The following is a 19,094-nucleotide window of genomic DNA, read 5'->3' as shown; positions in this document are numbered from 1 at the left end:
TTCGGTGTGAACGCACAGTAAGACAACACAACAACCCGTCATATTTTTATGCTTCCTGTATATTTATTTAATTCATTCAGCTCTCAAATAATAAGGTAACAGGGAATTCTAATGAAAACTCAAGTTATTTAGCTAGCTAAATTAGCTAATGAAGCTAGCTAATGAAGAAATAAATGTGATGTGAATTGATCAACAGGATGATCAAATGGTTTTCCTTTGGGACACCAGCTGTGCTCCAGTATTAGACGGCTGATAAATACTATGGAGTGAAAATCACCTCAGCTGGGTGCTTGAGCTTGTTAGCTGACAATTGTTTCATAAGATTGTTCTTCTGGTCTTGTTGTTTTGTTTAAACATTAATTTGGTGTGTGTGTGTGTGTGTGTGTGTGTGTGTGTGTGTGTGTGTGTGTGTGTGTGTGTGTGTGCGTGCGTGGTGGGGGGGGGGGGGGGGGGGGGTGTTATTTCACACCAGGCCTTGACTAAAAGCCTTGATGACCTGGTCTGGTACATGAGGGCAAGGGCAAGTTTATTTGTATTTGTACCGTTCACGCACTGCAGCAGTTGTGTGTTTACACAAAGTGTTTACACAAACACACAGAAACAATGAAGAAAAAAAAGCATACAATGGTAAAGTCGATTAAACCTGGAGAAATTCCCACAAATTGAAAGTGTAAAGAAATGGGGCCTAGAAAGTCATCTCCATAGATGTAGGACTCACTTGCTTGCTGACTGGTTTCCAGTGATTCATCACTAGAACATCTGGAGATGATACTTGATTATACTTCACTAGAATATTGATGAAAAATAAAACTTGTAAGACAAGTCATAAACTTGTAATTTTTAAAACCTTTAAATTTCATTTACAGGAGGCAAACCCCCACCTCCAGTGCATCACCAATCAGGGAAAGTTGGTGAGAGGGAGTGGTGAGAGGGAAAAAAAAGTCCCCTTGAGTTCTAGCCAAGATAAGGTCACAGTCCCAGTAACTACATTTACTGTACCCTAGCGCCCCCTTGTGTTAAATTCTAAAGTGACAGCTGCATAGTCTGGGTCACGAGGCCTGTGTCTTATATGTAGACACAAACATAATTAGAGGACACAGCTAAGCCCTTTCGTTTGACAGTCTGTAGGAAAGACAGAACTGTGCACGTTCTTCTGTAAGTCATCGCACTCCTCCGCTTTGATCTGTCGTTCCTTCTCTGTTCTCTTCTCCTTTCCCTGCTTTTTTTCTGAGTGCTCTCTCTCTCTCCTCTTAATGTTTATTTCATTTTAATGATGTTGTCACAAATGTACATGTGGAGTAATTCCTTTGAGACAAAACCTTTTATGGAGTGACTTTTTCTCTATGTAATAGCTTTGTGATCTATTTGGCATTGCTCCCTTTGCTAATATAACTTGTGCCTTTGCTACCTTAAGTGACTGTGCTATATACTGAACTGAGAAACTGAAAGAGACCTCTCTGACTGAGAGTGTTAGCCACACGTGCACCTGTGGACGTGCAGAGTATTTATGTGACATTGCACCTGGAGAGAATTCATGCGGTGTTACTGTTTGTGTCGTGTAGTTCTGCTCAACAATCCATGTTAAAGCATTATGGATTTTGGATTGAATTTTTACCCCCATGATTGCAGCTGGACATGTAGCCTGTGCCACTTAAATAGACGTTAGCATGTTGCTAACTATGTTACTGATACTGTCACTTCAGATGACATTTCACATCATCAAAACATATTTACTTGCAAGAAGACATTGTTGGCTTCTATTGTAATCCTTCTGTCAATGCAATGACCTTCACCTGAAAATGGTAAATTAGTGTTAAATAAAAATACCAGATTGCTAGTAGGAAAATATTTATTGTCACTGAACAGCTTTTTGTGAGCTACAATCAATCTGCTTTGTCTAAAACTACATGTAAACTACATTTGCATTTATTTTTAATTGTTTCTTTTATTTCATTTCAGTTCTTTTTTTTATATGTGGTTTGTGGCTTAAAGTGACCCCCAGCCTGTTGTCTCTGTGACCACGAGCTCGTTTCTGAGTAAAACACGTAACAGTGGTACAGGGCTTTGTGGGTAAATGCTGACTCCACCTCCTCTCACGTACACCTGCGATCCGAAATGAATTCATAAAAGTGAAACCCAAACAGCCGGATGCCATGGATTTACACAAAAAGCTGAAAAATCCCTTAGACTGTGCATTAAAATTCTGTGCTTAGTAAGAGAGGATGTTTCATTATACACAACAAAACATATTTCAGTATAAAAACCTAAAGACCTGCATGCACCATATTGCACAGTACATATTATATTTTAGTTTAGAAGAGATGGGTTAAGCATAGCTGTTCTTACACCGATAAAATATTTTTAAGACTACAAAAGGAACTAAAAGTACAGTTTTAAGGAACCTGACTAAGCCTAGACCATAATAGCAAAACCTCACAAACAGCACAATTTAGGTCAGTAGTTAATCTATTTGCAGAACTACCCCTTCAACTTTGTCGTCCACTTCAATACATTTGACTACATATTCCTAGATCTAAGTACGCTTAAATATTTGACTACATATTCCTGGATCTAAGTACGCTCAAATATTTGACTACATATTCCTGGATCTAAGTACTGTCAAAAATTTGATTACATATTCCTGGATCTGAGTATGCTCAAATATTTGACTACATATTCCTGGATCTAAGTACGCTCAAATATTTGAGCTCTCTTCATTAAAGCTTTGTGCTTCCATTCAGCCAACTAAATGTGAACATCAGGGAGCCACGTTGTTGTTCTTGTTACTGCTTATTTGACCTCCTCTTTCCTTTCTGCCTTCTTCTTTTTTTGGCTCTTTCTGGGGTTTGGGGTTTGGGGTTTGTGAGGACGTCTCCATGTCCTGCTTCCTTCTGTCTTCTTTTATCTATAGCGTCCTTCATCTTGATTGCGTGGGTCATGTCTGGGTCACAACACAACTTTCGTCCTCGTTTTGTGTGAAATCTAGAGCATAAAACAAAGAAAAAACAAAACAGAAACAAAAACATTCAGTGTAACCGCAGGAATCTCACAAAGAAAAAACAACAAATAGCTGACAATTTCCGGTCAGTAGAGGTTCAGAAATTGTGTCAGTGATAGTAATGAATTAGTGTAATGAAACAACTCCAAAGGTCTAGTGCCGTCTGCTTACTCACACAATTGCTTCAAAAGGACAAGGTCCCGCTTGCTGGATAGTGTAACTGATAATTCTTCTTGCAGGTAGTTTTCCATTTGACTTTTTCAGACAACAGGATGGGCTCCAGCTTGCTGTAACAAAAACACATTTCGGAAAAAACGTCCTGGCACAATAAATGGTGTAACACTCCTAATTCTTGTTCTGTGGCTTGGAGGGTGACAGTACAGAAGGTTTGTGATGTTGTGTTCACCATGTCACCAGTGGTATGAAGCGAGCAATCGTTAGCGACTCACCTGCAGAGGACCAGCAAAAGCAGGATGCCAAGCAGAAGAGGATGGGGTAGTACAGATTCATCATCCCAACCAGACATGCAACGCTGGCAAAAACACATCTGCTTAACACTACTCATACCTCTGCGCATTATAACCTTTGTTTCCCCCACCCCCCACACACGCACATAATCTCTAGTACAACACACACACACATACCTTCAAACACCCAGAAACCACACATTGGTTGGAGAAAATGCATGGGTGTGCATGTGCATGTGGTGCGAGAACGTAAGAGAGCAAGAGAGAGAGAGAGAGAGAGAGAGAGTGAGAGAGAAAAAGAGCGAGAGAAAGAGAGAGGGGAGAGTGAGAGAGAAAGAGAAAAGGAATGAGAAAAATGGAGTGAGAAAGAGAGACAGAGGGTGAGAGAGAGCGAGAGAGAGTGAGAGAGAGACAGAAAGAGAGTGAGGGAGAAAGACAGATAGGAGAAAAGAGCAAGTCTCAGGTGAATGGAAAATGTGATCTTTTTGTTGCTTTTAGCCCTCACACACCACGGGGGTAGTAGACAGGGGGCAATTATGTGATGAATGGATGTCTAATGGACCACTCATAATGATATACTGAGAGCTGAGGGTTTTAGAATATGACCATAGGGATGTTCTAGAAACAGGAAAAACTGTCATCCTAAGCAGTACAACATTAGACAAACTCCTGCCGTAATCTGCCACCAAAGTTCATCCAGCCTCTTCAGTCTGGCATCCAAATCTTTTCTCAAGTGTCTACAGAGCCCCAATCACTAAAACATAATTCCCCTCAGACTATGTTCTGGCAACGTCTAAAAGAGTGCTTCCTTAATCAAACCTTTAAATGTAACAGCAGGCACTCTAAAATAACTTACAGTTGCTTTAACTAGCTGTTACGTGGATAATGTTATCTGCTTGCTGGCAGCCCACTTGGTGATAGGTTACTGACAACGTGAGTGGTGCTACTCATAATGATAGAAATTGTGTTTCATAGATGATAGTGAATGAAACAAAGCTGGTAAACAAAATCGTAGCTATGTTGAAGTAATTTTGAACACAGCTTACAATGACATATACAACAACCTCCACTTTACCTTTTTAACTATGTTAATTAAGAAGGCCTATTTACAAATGGTGGACCCGGAAACAAATGGATTTGTAAAACCCAAACGACATTGGGTTACTGTTAGAAAGCTTCAAACCCAAGATAAAAAGAGGTCACATGTGGAAAGACAAAGGTGTTTACAGTGGTGATAGTCAGGAGAACTGCCAGACAGTTTAGACACTCGCTAGACACGGGATGTCAGGGGAGCGTTGACTCTGCTATGAGGATTTGATTCTTATACAGCCTTTCCTAACTGTCCTTGTTTGAATGGCAGTCAGAATAACTGTTTCTGCAACTAAACTAGAGCGCAGTAGTCATCATCTAAAGAATTATGCAAAATGTGCGTAATATATGGAGAAAACCAGCAGGTAATCTGTGTGCCAATTACAACACCCCCACCCCTCAAATAATAGTTATTTCTATGTCAGTATGAGTAATGTCAGTAAAAGTAATGGTAGCAACAAAGGAAATAAGGCAAACAGAAAGGTTTTATTATCCAAGTTTGGTCTGTGAGCATCTAACAGCTCTAAATCCTTAAGGCCGTGAGACACAAGAACAGTTCTGGAGAAACTTGTCTCAGTCAATAGACTGAATAACTAAAAAAAAACTACATTTACTCTGCGGAAGGAAAATAGCTGCTGTTGGAATAAAAGTAGCTTAAAAACCTTAAGGAACATTCTTTTGTTCTTTGTGAATAAGTGTCACTGAATAATGGCCAACTAACCGCTGAGACCACCACGTCAAACGATTCGTAGCTCGGTGAAGCTGTGGTGTTCTTTGTGAGTGGAAAATGGCCACTCTGCCTTCCCACTCACTTCATACAGTGAGTAAAAAGTACAACCCACACATCTTCAGTGGGAAATTGATGCAATTCACGTACCCATGACTCTGCAGCAGCACAGCACACCACATCACGTCATGCAGAATCCTGACGACACACCGGAGCCGATTGCATGCTTCACGCTACTTCTAGAAGAGCCTATTTCTTTTTCTTTGTTCACAATATGCTCAAATAAACAAACAACAAACGCTTCCTGTGTGCTGCTTACCAACCCGGTGATTTACATGTAACCCAACCCCAGTGCCCCAGTACAGTCCCTTTTCTCAGAACTTGGTCAAACAGACCACTGCAGAAAGGTATCTAGCAACTGCAATCGTGCCAGGAAGCCATGATAAGGCTGCAAGATTAATTTGCACTAAGCTGGTTTCTTTGCTTAATCTCGCCATTAAAACACGGAACCACTGTAGGAACATCAGCTTCATGTATCTGCATGGGTGACTCCAGGAACCGGGGCCAGAGGGTCTACACAGGGGCCTACAGTCTTAAAGATGCCGTGGCCGTCTCAGGGGAGGAACACTCTGGACAGTCTACTCTGATTCACCACATTTGACAGAGAGTAGCATACTGGAAATAAAGACAGTAAAAACTAAAATGTCAAAAAAAAAGAGAAAGATAACCAGCTGTTGACAGATGTCAGCTGCTGTCACAAGTGCAGTTGTGGATTTCGAAACCCCGGTGTTTTTGCTTTGGACACCTCATTGTCCTCTGTGTTTCGTGTATTAGGTGAGAGAGAGACACTATTGCTGGGGAACTCCCCACGAGTCAACTCTGCAGAACATAAGCCCACAAGCCCACAAGTTATAACCCTTCCATGTGTCAGAGTGCTAGTGACCCCCATTCCTTACCCCAAACACTTTCACACATACACATTCACAACCACACATCTACACACACCATGACGTAACAGGCGTAGTTTCTTCATTAAACACATTTATTTGTATACGTAAAACACTGAACACCATGACATGCTTGGATTGCACAATAGGTCCAATCTAACTGAGAACAACGCAGTGATCGCATTGCCCTCAGTGTACAAGGATCCCTAATTATATGAAAGGTTACAAATAAACATACAAACATAGAACAATTAATACAATAACAGTAATAACAGATGGAACACAGGTTATGTACGAGTGTGAGCTAAAACGCCTGCTGGTTTCGTCGAAGGCTTAGAAGAGGTGGTGGTGAGAACTGCTCCTGGGATATTAGCTCGCTTTTTAGCATCCACAAATTTCATTGCATTTATCACCCAGGGTTTCTTTGGATCTGAGCAGACCAGCTTTCCTTTGACTGTCGTGAATCTTTAAAAGTACACAAAGCAATGAGCAAAGTTACAATGACAAAGTTACAATTTATGAGCCAAACTGAAAAATTCCAAGGTGCTATTTATGCCAATCTACATTCACAGCTTTAAGAATCGAATCTTTAAAAATGAAATATCAAAAATTAATATGTAATATGCAGATCGCAAGAAGCCTTAATTCCTGTTATTCTAAGATGTTTTGCATTTCATCCACACTTCTGTACATGGACTATGCCTAAACATGATATAAAAAGTACTCACATAATTGCATCAATATGGCAGTAACCAGCCTTCTGTTCACGGTACGTTTTTATTTTTGTGACATTAAGAACGGTCGTAGAAGTCCTGATACAGCTACACGCAGATACCGACCTGCTCACTACAGTCACAAGCACACAGGGGGGATAAGGGGGAGACGATTGGTCAAAGCTCACTCAAAAAGGCAAGACATCTCGAAGCTAAATCAACAAACTACCAGACAAAGAAACGAAGAGAACATTTGCGGTGCAAGGGAGCGAAAGGAGAAGATGAGGTGATGAAGAGAGACACGGGGCCTCCCTGAACTTCTCACGTTGGCAGGAGGTGGTAGCCAGCATCACAGTTAGACACAGCAGGACAGTTTGCATCTCTTCACCCAAAGCGAGGCTGATCTCTATAATCTCATACCTGAGCTGAAGTATTTATTTATATGAGGCAAAGAAGGGAAATAATACTTCAGAACTTCCTACCACAGACACCCCCCCACCCAACCACCCAACCACTACCATTAGCGCCACCATTATCACCTTAGCAACAGAAGCCCCCTTGACACCCCAGTCTGCTGCCCATTCGCTGGAACGTTCACAAACGTTGGTTTTAGCAGCCCACAGTCCATGTAGTCCAATGGAAAATGTGTTTGTGTGTGGGAGGGTGGGGTTTATGAGCACATATGACCATCATTTTGAAAACCAATCTCCTGTTAAACCAACAAGGCATGTGTCAGACTGGAAAGTACCAAAACATTCACTGGTGAATAAAATAATAATTGCTTTGCCGTGATAATAAGAATCACCAAGGCCATGCAGACTTGTCTGTGTATATATGATGTGTATTTGTGATCTCTACATAAGCTTAGCACTTTTAACCCGCGTGCGTTTTCTATTGTAACAAACCCACTGATGATTTTTAATAAGCAAACTATGACTGTGAAAATAATTAGCTATTTTCTTTTGAGCATTTAAACATTCTGACATTGAGCTACTGTATGTCTGAGTGAGTAATATTCAGAAGAGAGTTAGCTTCCTGTAGCTTCGTGTGGTTGTTCTGAAGGTGTGAGGTTGTAGCGCTTCAAGTTAAAATGGCTGTGTGGGTCAGTCTCAGAGTTAAGAGGAAATACGCACTTATGCTTCTGACAGATATATATGATTTCCAAGTATTGAGCAGACAATTTTAATAATCATACCTTCCTGCCAAAGAGCAGTGTGGTATTTTTAGAAAAAAAAAACTAAACAGTTCCATTATGTACTTCATGTCATTTCAGTCATACAGTCAATATATAGTCTAAGTAATATGTAGTCAAGGCAATTATTATAAAGTCTATTTTTTGAAAATAGAATTTTATAGGTAGTTATAAAATGAAAAAAATATTTTCAGGTAATTTTGTCTTCTGTTAACTCAGCTGTCTGTTCTAGTAAGGAAAAAGGGAGATTAGCAAAAAGTAATAAATAAAGAAAACCTCTCCTAATTCTTAATAATTCAGGTTTAAGATTTACCAAACAAAATAACGTGAGCTCTCCACTCCACATCCCTGGAGCGCTCAATTCGGGATTATTACTTAAACCGCTGCTTTGTAGAACTGCATGAGACTATTTACAGCAAAGTGATATTGCGCATTTCGAGAAAGGAAGGACGTGGAAACGTAACGACAGAGTCTTAGTATTCCCAAGAGTGCGCAAAATTTGTGTTCTGTCGCAAAGGCGTTTAACGTGTAACTGCGTGAATGCATACAGACGACACATGCATCGCAGACGACAAGCAAGTTTCACTGAGATTCAGGACATGATTTTGGGACCAAGGTTTTTTTTTTTTTTACAAGAGCAAGGACATTGTTGACAAACACAGGACACATCCATGGATTTTATCAGATCACTGTCGAGACGTACAGACCAGTCATTTCATTCGAACTTTAACCCATGCAGTTTTGGGAAATAAACTGTGCTGAGATGCAGTGGAACTCAGGAAGACCTCGAGGCACGTAGTGTCTATAACAGAAATAACGTAAGAGGAAGACCCTTACTGAAAGCTAGTGTAGTAGTCACGCTTCAGGCAGACTGTAGAAGGCACATTACCTGATCAGGTAGGATATTGCGACGTTAGGATACGGATTATGTGGGCCAGTTCGTGATACCCAGCGACTGATCTGAAAACCTGAGCTGGAGTTTACGACACTGACACCAGCAGTGCTGCCTTTTGCTCACTAGATGGCAGCACAACCTCTCCTAAAAACAATCAGGCCTCCCCCCCAGCACCAAACGACCATGACAGATTTGTGAATCAGGCCATCACACAAACCAACTTCCATGAAAATGAATAGGCGGAAAATGCCTTTAAATTGTGTTCTCAGTATTTCCTGATTAAACCATTACTAGTTAATGATTTATGGTGTATTTATGGTTATGTTGATCTATCCATGTTGATAATCAGTTCGTAAAATCAAATTAATATAATTTTTAAGAGTAGTCTGTGCAGTGAAATAAAGAATAAAGGCAATTTCATATTTTAAATCTACACCTGAGGCCGAAAATGAAAGGATTCCCAGCGTCCTCGGTATGAAAGTGACACACTTATCATCACACCATCATAAGTTAGGAGGTCATGCTGAGGTTGTAGAGGAACACGTGCCCTTCTAGCAGTGAGACAGAAATACCCTGGCATTGCACTTCCATTAAGGACAACTGGCGGCTCAAAGACTCGATTGACGAAATACCGACCATGCAAGAAGGATCACGTAAAGCCACACTAATAGCGTGGTGACTTCCTGAGCTGTGGTTTCCATCTTGCTGGTTGCATGCATCACCTCCACTTCGACAGAAGCTCTCTGCAAAAGCACGTCAGCGCAGACGAAAGGCACACACACGCATGCTGCTTCAGCCTGGAGCACGATCACGTCTGAAAGAGTGTTCTTGACATCTATTGCCTCCTAGATTGTAGTGGTGACATCCAACGGAAACATACGCCTATTTCATAATGCATAAGAATGATGTGTGATCAGCTTAGTCACGATGTCATGAATTCCATTGTGCTCAATGTCCAAAAGGCCTCAGACACGTGATCACACTTTACTTCACTGCACACGTTAACGACAACACCTGTTTATTTATGTGTGGCTCTACATGCTTAATCCCTTGTTCTCAAAATATTGTTATTAATCTGGTAGTTATCAGGCATAAAGAACACAATGTACAGTGTGACAATCTGAAAATAACTTTAGACTGGGCAGGAAGTATCAACATCAGTGTGGACATAATTGTAGTATAAAAATATTAGGGTATGTACAGTCACTACATTAAGCAAAGAGATTTCAAAATAGTAACAGTAATAACAATAATTTCACATACCAGTTTGAAAATTCAGATAAAAGCAAATTTCTTAATTTCCTATCCTTATAGCCCACTAGAAATTAAATACTAAGCATTGTTAGTTTAGAAACGTAAGTAGTAACCTAACTAACTACAAACCTAACTAAATTTCATACTGTTGTCCTTTTACAGATCTTTTACACTGCCAGTCATGTGACCACATGGGGATTTCCTGTGTAGTTCCTCTTCATGGTGTTGAGTAAGTTTCATACTGGCATTGTCTATTCACAGCCCGGAGACACTAAAATAAACTCCCTGAGTTAAATATATCTTGGGCAATTGTACAGGAGGAAAAAAATCCTCATCCTAAGGATCTGCGTCTCTATCTTTAAGATTAAATGAACTATTAATAGCTTCTCCGTAACATATGTCTCCGTTGACATATGATTGAGCTAGCAAAGTAGTGACAATCTATTAGGCCTACAACTATACTGTTTGTTACCTACAATTGAATGATTGACGTATTGCAATCATATTGTTTTAATTAACCTTTTAAAATCATCTATTATATTAAATTTAATTTGGTGTATGAGCTCTTGCTGGTATAGCTTTGTTCAAAACGTCTAAATAAATATTCTATTTCAAGTAGAAACTATTAATTGTTTATCAAATTATTATCTATTTAATTATCATTATATTCTAAGTCTGTTGTTTTCAAATAGCAAAATATACAAATTAGTTTAATCTTTTTCAACAAAGTGGCACCAAAATATATATATTTATTATTTATATATAAATTTATATATTTTATATATTTTAATATATTTATATATAAAAAAAAATGTTTTAATCGGGGTGACCCATCAGTGTGATGTTGCCACCGCTGCAGTTTAAATGAATGTCTGTCATGGATCCAGAGCAACTCATATCGCTTATGTGGTTGAGCTCAAAGCTCAGTATGCCTAATAAGTGTGGTTTGAACATGCAAACACCACATCAAAATAACAAAAAATGTACACCAATCAGTCAGCTGTTTCCTTTGAACAAGAATACTTTCATATAAATCCAGTATGCTCTTTCTAATATATAGTTTGAGCATTCATTTTGCTCAAAGATGTAACGATGCAATAGAAAAAAATATAGAAGAGATGATGCACAAATGAGAAACCAAAACTAACCAGCAAAGGAGAAATAACAGCAAGACAACTCACTATTAAGCAACGACTTTAGATCAGTGATCAACTGGTCAGATTTTCAGAGTAATTTGAGTGAATGTAAAAGCATGTGTCACAGTGCATCATTTCTAACAGAGACGCTCTCAACATGTTCCAGTGATGCTTGTAAGTGGCATAAATTCATGCATCACCATGACTTCCCTATTCAGATAGAATATAAAGGCAGAGTTTTGGAATGACTGCAGTATTAGTATTAGAACAGTAGCATTCCTGCAGTCTCCAGTCCCCCAGGACTAATCAGCTAACATGCATCACTCTCTGACACCACGACAAGCAGTCTGCCTGTTTTGTTTGGTGACCGTTCTGTCAAGCTGTGTTCTTGGAGGTAAGTGTTTTTAACACAACAAACTATATTTTCTGTGTAATAATAACATTACTATTTGTATTATTACATCATATGCTCCTACTAGGTTGTAAGTCTGAGACTATTTCTTATATCTTCACTTACAATATCACTTTTCTTGTGCTGTCACAGTGTACTCTCAGGATGGTAAATTACCAACATGCTGTTATCGCACCAGCCATGTTCAAATTAGGGGCCCTATTGAAAAATGCGCACATCTCCCAGCAAGACCTAAGTGCCACGAGGCTTACGTGTAAGTTAGTTTATATTTGTCAGACTGCCAGAGTTTAATTAAACTATCTTCACTGCATAGATAAGAGCAGAATGTTTTGCTGTTCATGCTTTAATGTTTGTTCTGAGTGATGGTTTAAATGTCATGGATATGTTGTTTGCTAACAGTTGACCAAGCGGCAAAAACGTGTTTGTTCACTCCAAGTCTGCCCCTCTACACAGATTTATCATGAGGAATGGACATGTGCATTGTAGCAGTGTGGATGCAATTGGGATCAAACATACTTTGGCAAAACTGGAAAAGGTGAATTCAGATATGGTTGGAAGCAATTAGATTTAGTGAAAAATGGTGAAAGTGAAATGTCTCTGGTAGTGAAGCAAAGCAGAGTGAAATGCCAAGTTTTATATTACATCCCTTTTTAGTTTCTGATGTTAAACTAAAACTCCTTAAGTCATGTCATGTTCATGTCGACATTATCTCAGTAGTATCTTCTACTGGACACTTCTATGATCAGTGATTAAATTGCTGATCTCTCTTTCCTCTCTTCAACATATCCTACAGAAAGGCAACCCATGTGTGGACCTCATCCAATACTGAAACAGGAACTGAAGAAGCACACAGTAGTGCATAAGAGTCACAATCTCCTTCAATACTTCCGTTCATTGGTTGGGCCAAAGCTCATATTCATACCTTCCACCAGCCAGCTCAACATCTGGAACACAGAACGCAGCATACTGGGAAAAACCTGATTTCTAACCAGATAGACATCCTTCTGTTTACATTACTTCATACTCTGAAATGAAACTGTTAATTTCACATCTCAAATTTGCCACTCCAGGGCTCTGTGGCACTCCACAGCAGGTTTTATCGTGTGCTGTAACCTCATGCTTTCAGTGTTTTCATGTTTACCACCCCACTCTCTCTCTCTCTCTCTCTCTCTCTCTCTCTCTCTCTCTCTCTCTCTCTCTCTCTCTCTCAGGTCTTCTTAATCTGACTTTCTGACCCTTCTGATTTATTAGCTTAGGGAACCTTTTTCTGACCCCTCAACCCTGGAGATCTGACCCCTCACCTCTGGAGATCTGACCCTTCAACCCTGAAGATCTCTCCTCATCTTTGTATGACAGTCAAATTCCCTTTCCACATTCAAGTTCAACCGTAAGACATATCTTTTAGATAGATAGATAGATAGATAGATAGATAGATAGATAGATAGATAGATAGATAGATAGATAGATAGATAGATTTTAGGTTCTGTGAGCATCTTTGGGCTCTTACTGTAAAAAGTGTTGTGTATTATTGTTTATTTATGAAGATAATTTAATTTATTGTTATATTTATTATCTTTATTTTTACTTCTGTATTTATGCATTGTTTAGTTCTAATGGTTGCATATTTTGTATACATAAAATAACCAACACAAAGGGCATTTAATAAATGTTGAAATTATTATGCAAATCTCTTCTGAGCTATCAGTGTGGTGGTTTTAGTGTTTGTATCTAATAACTACTCACATGCAAACATCCATCTCAGCTGCTGCAAAACTACTTACATTGACAATAGAGAAGCAGGTTGCCAAAAGGGTTTGCCTTTGGCCATTTCTGTCACAGGACGGCTTTAACCTCTAATGTTGCAGGTCATTTACTGTTGAGGATTGTCCCTTCACTCTGGTGCTTTGGGGAACACCCCCACAATCCTTGAATAAGTTCTCACGTATTTGTCTCATTTACTAAATCATGCTAATGTGCTGATCATTTATAAAATATAGAATAAAGCGAAGATGTACAAGTTCAAACCATATGTTACATCAGTAGCGAACCGTGACCATTAAACCTGGGCTCGCCCCCCCCCCCGGAAAAAAATTGTTTCCTTTCCTAATTAACTGCAATAAATAAAAAAGAAAAAACTGAGATGACAGTACAGGCTTAGAAACGCAATAAATAATAATATCTGTACTAGATAACTTCTTATGCAAAATAAGGTTCCAACAAAATGAGGTTCACAGCTCTGTGTTCCTCAGAAGCGGAATATGTAAACAACGCGCACAAGGGCATCAAAGGACTGAATCGAAACTAGCTAGCGGTGGTACGCTAACGACAGCTAGCATCGCCACAGCGGGCGGAAATTATCATACAGTTAAGCCCGCCCACTAAGAGGGAAGATATGATTGGTCAATTTTGCTGTCATTTGAAAAGCCCTCTGTAAACGAACAGTGGGCATCACAGACCTGATAGGGGGAGACACAGGCTCACAGGCTTCCACTTAACTCCTCACCTTCCAACACAGATTGAATAGACACAGGTGAATAATTTATTTGCTATATTTCTGTAATTGTTTAGATGTCGATTGTCAAACTGTAAGTAGATTAAACATTTTTTATAAATTATATATATTTATATTTTAAGAATATTTTAGGCCCTCTGAGAGGGCGTAGAGGGCCCTGACGGTTCCCCACTGTGTTACATATGTCTTACTCAAATTTATGTACATCTGGCTCGGAGAGATAGGGAAAGGGCCCCGGTAACCCCGGTAACCCCGGTGTACCCTGCAGTAGCTTTGCCCAATAGCAGTGCAAAGACAACACTTGAACCTAAAACTTTCTAGTCTTATACACCTGTGTCAAACTTAAGCCTGTGTCACGCTGACCCCACCCCCACCTGTCACTCATATCTTTGTTTTGGTTACCCATGTGCTTCCCCTGCCACTCCCATCATTTATAACCCCGCCCCCTGATTATCATTCACACCTGCGTCTGGTACGTTTCCGTGTTAGTCGGTACAATGCTGCTTATTGTGAAATTTGTCTCTGGTTATGGTTCCTGAGTTTCTGGATATGAGGTCTGTTTGAAGTTATTGTTGGTGTGTTCCTAGTGGGTATTATTTCACGCCCCTGGCATTACAGCCTGTTTCAAGAACCCTTTGTCCCCATCACATCACCTAGTCCCATTTGCTGTTGGCCTATTGGTTTTGATGTAATAAAATTAAGTTTTGATGTCGATTCATTTACTGTTTTTAGGGTTCCAGGTTATGATGAGGTAAGAGCTCACCCCACCACCAAACCCTTAGTGTTAGTATTAGAACTCCTTTTATTTCATAGTGTTCTCTCGGGATGACAAAATGCGTATATGCTGTTATCACACCAGCCCTGCTTTAATTAAGCACCCTATTACAAAATGTGTACATCTCCTAGCAAGACACAAGTGCCTCGAGGCTTATCTAAGTTAAGTCATGTTTGTCAGACCATCAGACTTGAATTAATCTTTCACTGGTTATGACAATGTTTATTCGGAGTGATGGTTTAAATGTGATGGATATATTGTTTGCTAACAGTGGAGCAAGTGGCAAAAACATGTTTGTTCACTCCAAGTCTGCCACCTTTCACAGATTTATCATGAAGAAAGGAAATGAACATTGCAGCAGTGTGGATGCAATTGGGATCAATAATACGTTGGCTAAACTGGAAAAGGTTGAAATCAGATATGGTTGGACGCAACTAGATTTAATGAAAATGGTGAAAGTGAAATGTCTCTGGTAGTGAGGCAAAGCTTTATCCAACATCCCTTTATAGTTTCTGATGCGTTGCTATACAATATAGTTACATAAACTCTGATAGTAATTAGTGATTCTGGCTGTAGACACTTTGAAATCTTCCATGCCTACGTTATCTCAGTAGTATCTTCCATGGAATAGACGTCAGTGGTTAAGCCAGAATACAGATCTCTCTTTCCTCTCTTCAACATATCCAACAGAAAGGCAACCCATGTGTGGACATCATCCAATACTGAAACAGGAACTGAATAATCACACAGTGTATTGGATAAGAACCAGAAGCTCTTTCAGTACTTCATTGGTCGGGCCAAAGCTCATATTCATACCTCCCACCAGCCACCTCAACATCGGAACACAGAAAGAAGACGAGACCCAAGTCTTTATGCAGCCTACTGGGAAAAACCTGATTTTAAACCAGACAGAAATCCCTCTGTTTACATTATTTTATACTCTGAAATGAAGCAGTCAACTTTTTTTTACATCTCTTTGCACCTCTGTGCAATATTTTTATATTTTATATTTTATTTAAACATTATTTATGAAGACAATTTATTTTATTATGATACTATTTGTTCTGTAAATGTATTTTGTATTATGTACATATTTTGTTGCCAACAACTTAAAAACAACTCAAAACAAAATGAAGTTGTTTGTGTTTAAGTAACTGTCAAGATGATTTCAATCTGTGTATTATTACGTGGTCAAATAAAAGCACCTGCAGGACATAAACAGTGAAGCAGTTTGGCAACAGCAAACACCAGCAGTGTTTTGGCCCTTCCTGTCATGGGATCGCATTAGATGTTCCAAGATTTACAAGTCATTTACTTTTGAGGATTGTCCCAGCACTCTGCAGCTTTTGGAAACTCCCCCACAGTCGTGTCTGTTTCTCCTTGAATGAGCTCACACACACTTGACAATCTCAATCTGTCCATGGTTTCCTTTCTGCCTCTAACTCAGTGGTTCTCAAACTTTTTCTATCATTCCCCACCTCAGAAGAAGGGGAAATTCCATGCCCCACCTGTCCCATATCACCCAAACAAAATGGTAATAAAATACAAATGGGGGGTGGCGATCGTGATTTGTTGACCGGGGGGGTGGGGGTGGCAAATGTAATGTAAAAAAATCCATGTAAAAAAAAAAATGTAATCCCACCCCTCTCTAATCTTAAACCCTCTCTAATCCCACCCCTCTCTAATTTCAACCCCTCTCCCTCCCTCCCAACATACCACATGTTAACACCTTTAGCACCATCATCTCATCCTTTCTTCCTTCCACCCTCCAGGTTCTCCCAGTCATTCTCTTCATCCTGTCCTGTCTCTCTATCTCTCCCCTACTGTCTCCACACTACTTGCCAAAGAATACTGACGGTTATATGACTGTTTCTACAGAACAGGGAAAATACTCATTGCATGCAGAACAATGACAGAGTACATTTAGCTGACACCAGAAATTATGCAACAGTTTAGATCAGTGATAAAAAAATATGGACTGATCTTCAAAAAGTGTTTCATAATATTGTCCAAGAATGTGTGATAGTGAGTTGTAACTGATAGTGTACAGTAAATGTACAGTTACACATACATCACCAGGATGTTCCTATTGCAGACAGAAGATAATGGTGCAGAATCACTGTGCTAAAGAGGAAGAACTGTAGTGTTCTTACATTGAATGAATGAATGTTCGATTTTATATAGCGCCTTTCCAGATTCCCAAGGCGCTTTACAATTTAACACAGGTACAAGTCACAGACAATCAATCACACACACACCAGCGAGAAGCGGCAGCCAATTGCGCACAGCGTACTCTCTACCGGAAGCCACAGCCCCCTGGGGGACTGAATGGGGTGCAGGAAGGGGAGAGAGGACAGACTCTAGTGGCAAAGCACCATCCACCACTGGGTATACAAGCACACACACAGACACTACTTTTTTTTTACACAGACACACACTCAGGGAGACACACACACTACACAGACACACACTCAGGGAGAATTTTTTGTTGACTGCCAATTTACCTAACCTCCATGTTTTTGGACTGTGGGAGGAAACCGGAGATCCCGGAGGAAACCCACGCAAACACAGGGAGAACATGGAAACTCCACTCAGATAGGGACTTGAACCCAAGACCCCAGTGCTGAGAGGCAAACGTGCTAACCACCAAGCCACCGTGTTGCCCAACTTCCCATCATCTGCAGTGATGCATGTTTTTCTGACTGCTTTTGATTGGCTGCTCTTCAGTGATGCATGTTTTTGTGACTGCTTTTTTATTGGCTGCTCTTGGGCAACCCAATGATGTTTCCACTGGTGTGTGGCATGCTCTTGTAATGCTGTCATTCTGAGAACACATCTCCTACCTCTCTAACTTGATGTTCTACTGATCTGCAGTGCTCTCCTGCAGTATCCAGAGAAAGGCCTGCTGTGGGGGCTGTGTTCATGCACGTGTTCAGGACCCTGGTGTACACACACGCCCATCAGGGTGTCTTGATGCTTATTTGTCAGATGACTTTCAGTGAAAACACTGTCAGACATATTTTATGTGAATGAAACCCTCATTGGATGTTCAGATGAGACGGTTATGTCATCTTGACGTCAAGCAGTTCTACATGCCTGGAATGCAGCTTCCCCTCCCAGTCTGAGACTCTGACCAGATTCACCACAGAGAGCAGAAAAATTCCATCTTAAGTCCATCTTTCCTATCTTAAGTCCATTTTTAGTTAAGAAATAGGTCTGTGGTTCAGGGCCTGTGGTTCTCTGTAGTTTGTAAAGGTCTGTGTTGAAATATACATTTAATAGGGTTCATTTAAATTTTATTTTACATGCATCATATGTATGGACAGTATTAATGTACGTAAGTACAGCATTCATTTCACACAGAAGCGCCTGCCTCCTTTGAACACATCATGATCGTACATTGTTTAATTGACTGAGAAATGATCAAAGAATCAAATTATCTAATTAAGCCCATCTGTAAAGTCATATGTTAAAACGTCCCACAGTTGAACAGCCATCAAACACCTACAATGCAGGTTGAATTTTATGTCAGTTTATGACATCTTTTTTTTACTGACAAGATGGATACATATGAAGTATGAAGTATCCCAGGATGCTGCGGTGCGTGTCTCAGTATGGACGCCCCCTGCTGGCCGCCCCTGTCAACAGCAGCAGAGTTGTGTTGTAGTAGTAGTAGTAGTTCCTGCCCCCGAGGACAATGTTACCCATTAGTGGGTTCGCCACCTGTGCGTCATTTGTCTTTATGTCTTTACGTTGAGTGTTTCAACCAGCACATTGGTGGTTATTGCTGGTAAACAAGGTTCATCACAGGTTTTGTTTGAGCACTATTTACATTATTAAATGTTTGACGAGACTTGCATTGTTCGCCTCCGTAATTCTGCACATTCTCCACCCATGACGTTGTAATAAAAGAGCAGGATATAATTTTGATTTAATTTAGCTTCAAAAGCATCAAAGTGTGAAACCAAGTGGGTAGT

At 40.0% G+C, this 19,094-nt stretch overlaps 3 long non-coding RNA genes across 3 annotated transcripts; 1 reads left to right on the top strand and 2 right to left on the bottom strand.

The window, feature by feature from the left end:
* Positions 1–1,831: 1,831 nt before the first annotated feature.
* Positions 1,832–3,609, bottom strand: LOC143519115 (uncharacterized). Its single transcript, XR_013132361.1, has 3 exons — positions 3,448–3,609; positions 3,174–3,285; positions 1,832–2,982 (listed from the first exon to the last, which is right to left on the bottom strand). It is a non-coding gene; the product is annotated as an uncharacterized LOC143519115 (long non-coding RNA).
* A 3,352-nt stretch (positions 3,610–6,961) lies between these two features.
* On the bottom strand, positions 6,962–10,717 carry LOC143519114 (uncharacterized). The gene is made up of 3 exons (XR_013132360.1): positions 10,292–10,717; positions 9,665–9,910; positions 6,962–7,074 (listed from the first exon to the last, which is right to left on the bottom strand). It is a non-coding gene; the product is annotated as an uncharacterized LOC143519114 (long non-coding RNA).
* A 447-nt stretch (positions 10,718–11,164) lies between these two features.
* Positions 11,165–13,478, top strand: LOC143518226 (uncharacterized). Its single transcript, XR_013132099.1, has 4 exons — positions 11,165–11,812; positions 11,963–12,083; positions 12,284–12,365; positions 12,624–13,478. It is a non-coding gene; the product is annotated as an uncharacterized LOC143518226 (long non-coding RNA).
* The last annotated feature ends 5,616 nt before the right edge of the window (positions 13,479–19,094 follow it).

The sequence above is a fragment of the Brachyhypopomus gauderio genome, chromosome 7, assembly GCF_052324685.1.
Source record: "Brachyhypopomus gauderio isolate BG-103 chromosome 7, BGAUD_0.2, whole genome shotgun sequence".
In the NCBI taxonomy this organism is placed as follows: Eukaryota; Metazoa; Chordata; class Actinopteri; order Gymnotiformes; family Hypopomidae; genus Brachyhypopomus; species Brachyhypopomus gauderio.
This window is presented reverse-complemented; position numbering and strand designations above follow the sequence as displayed.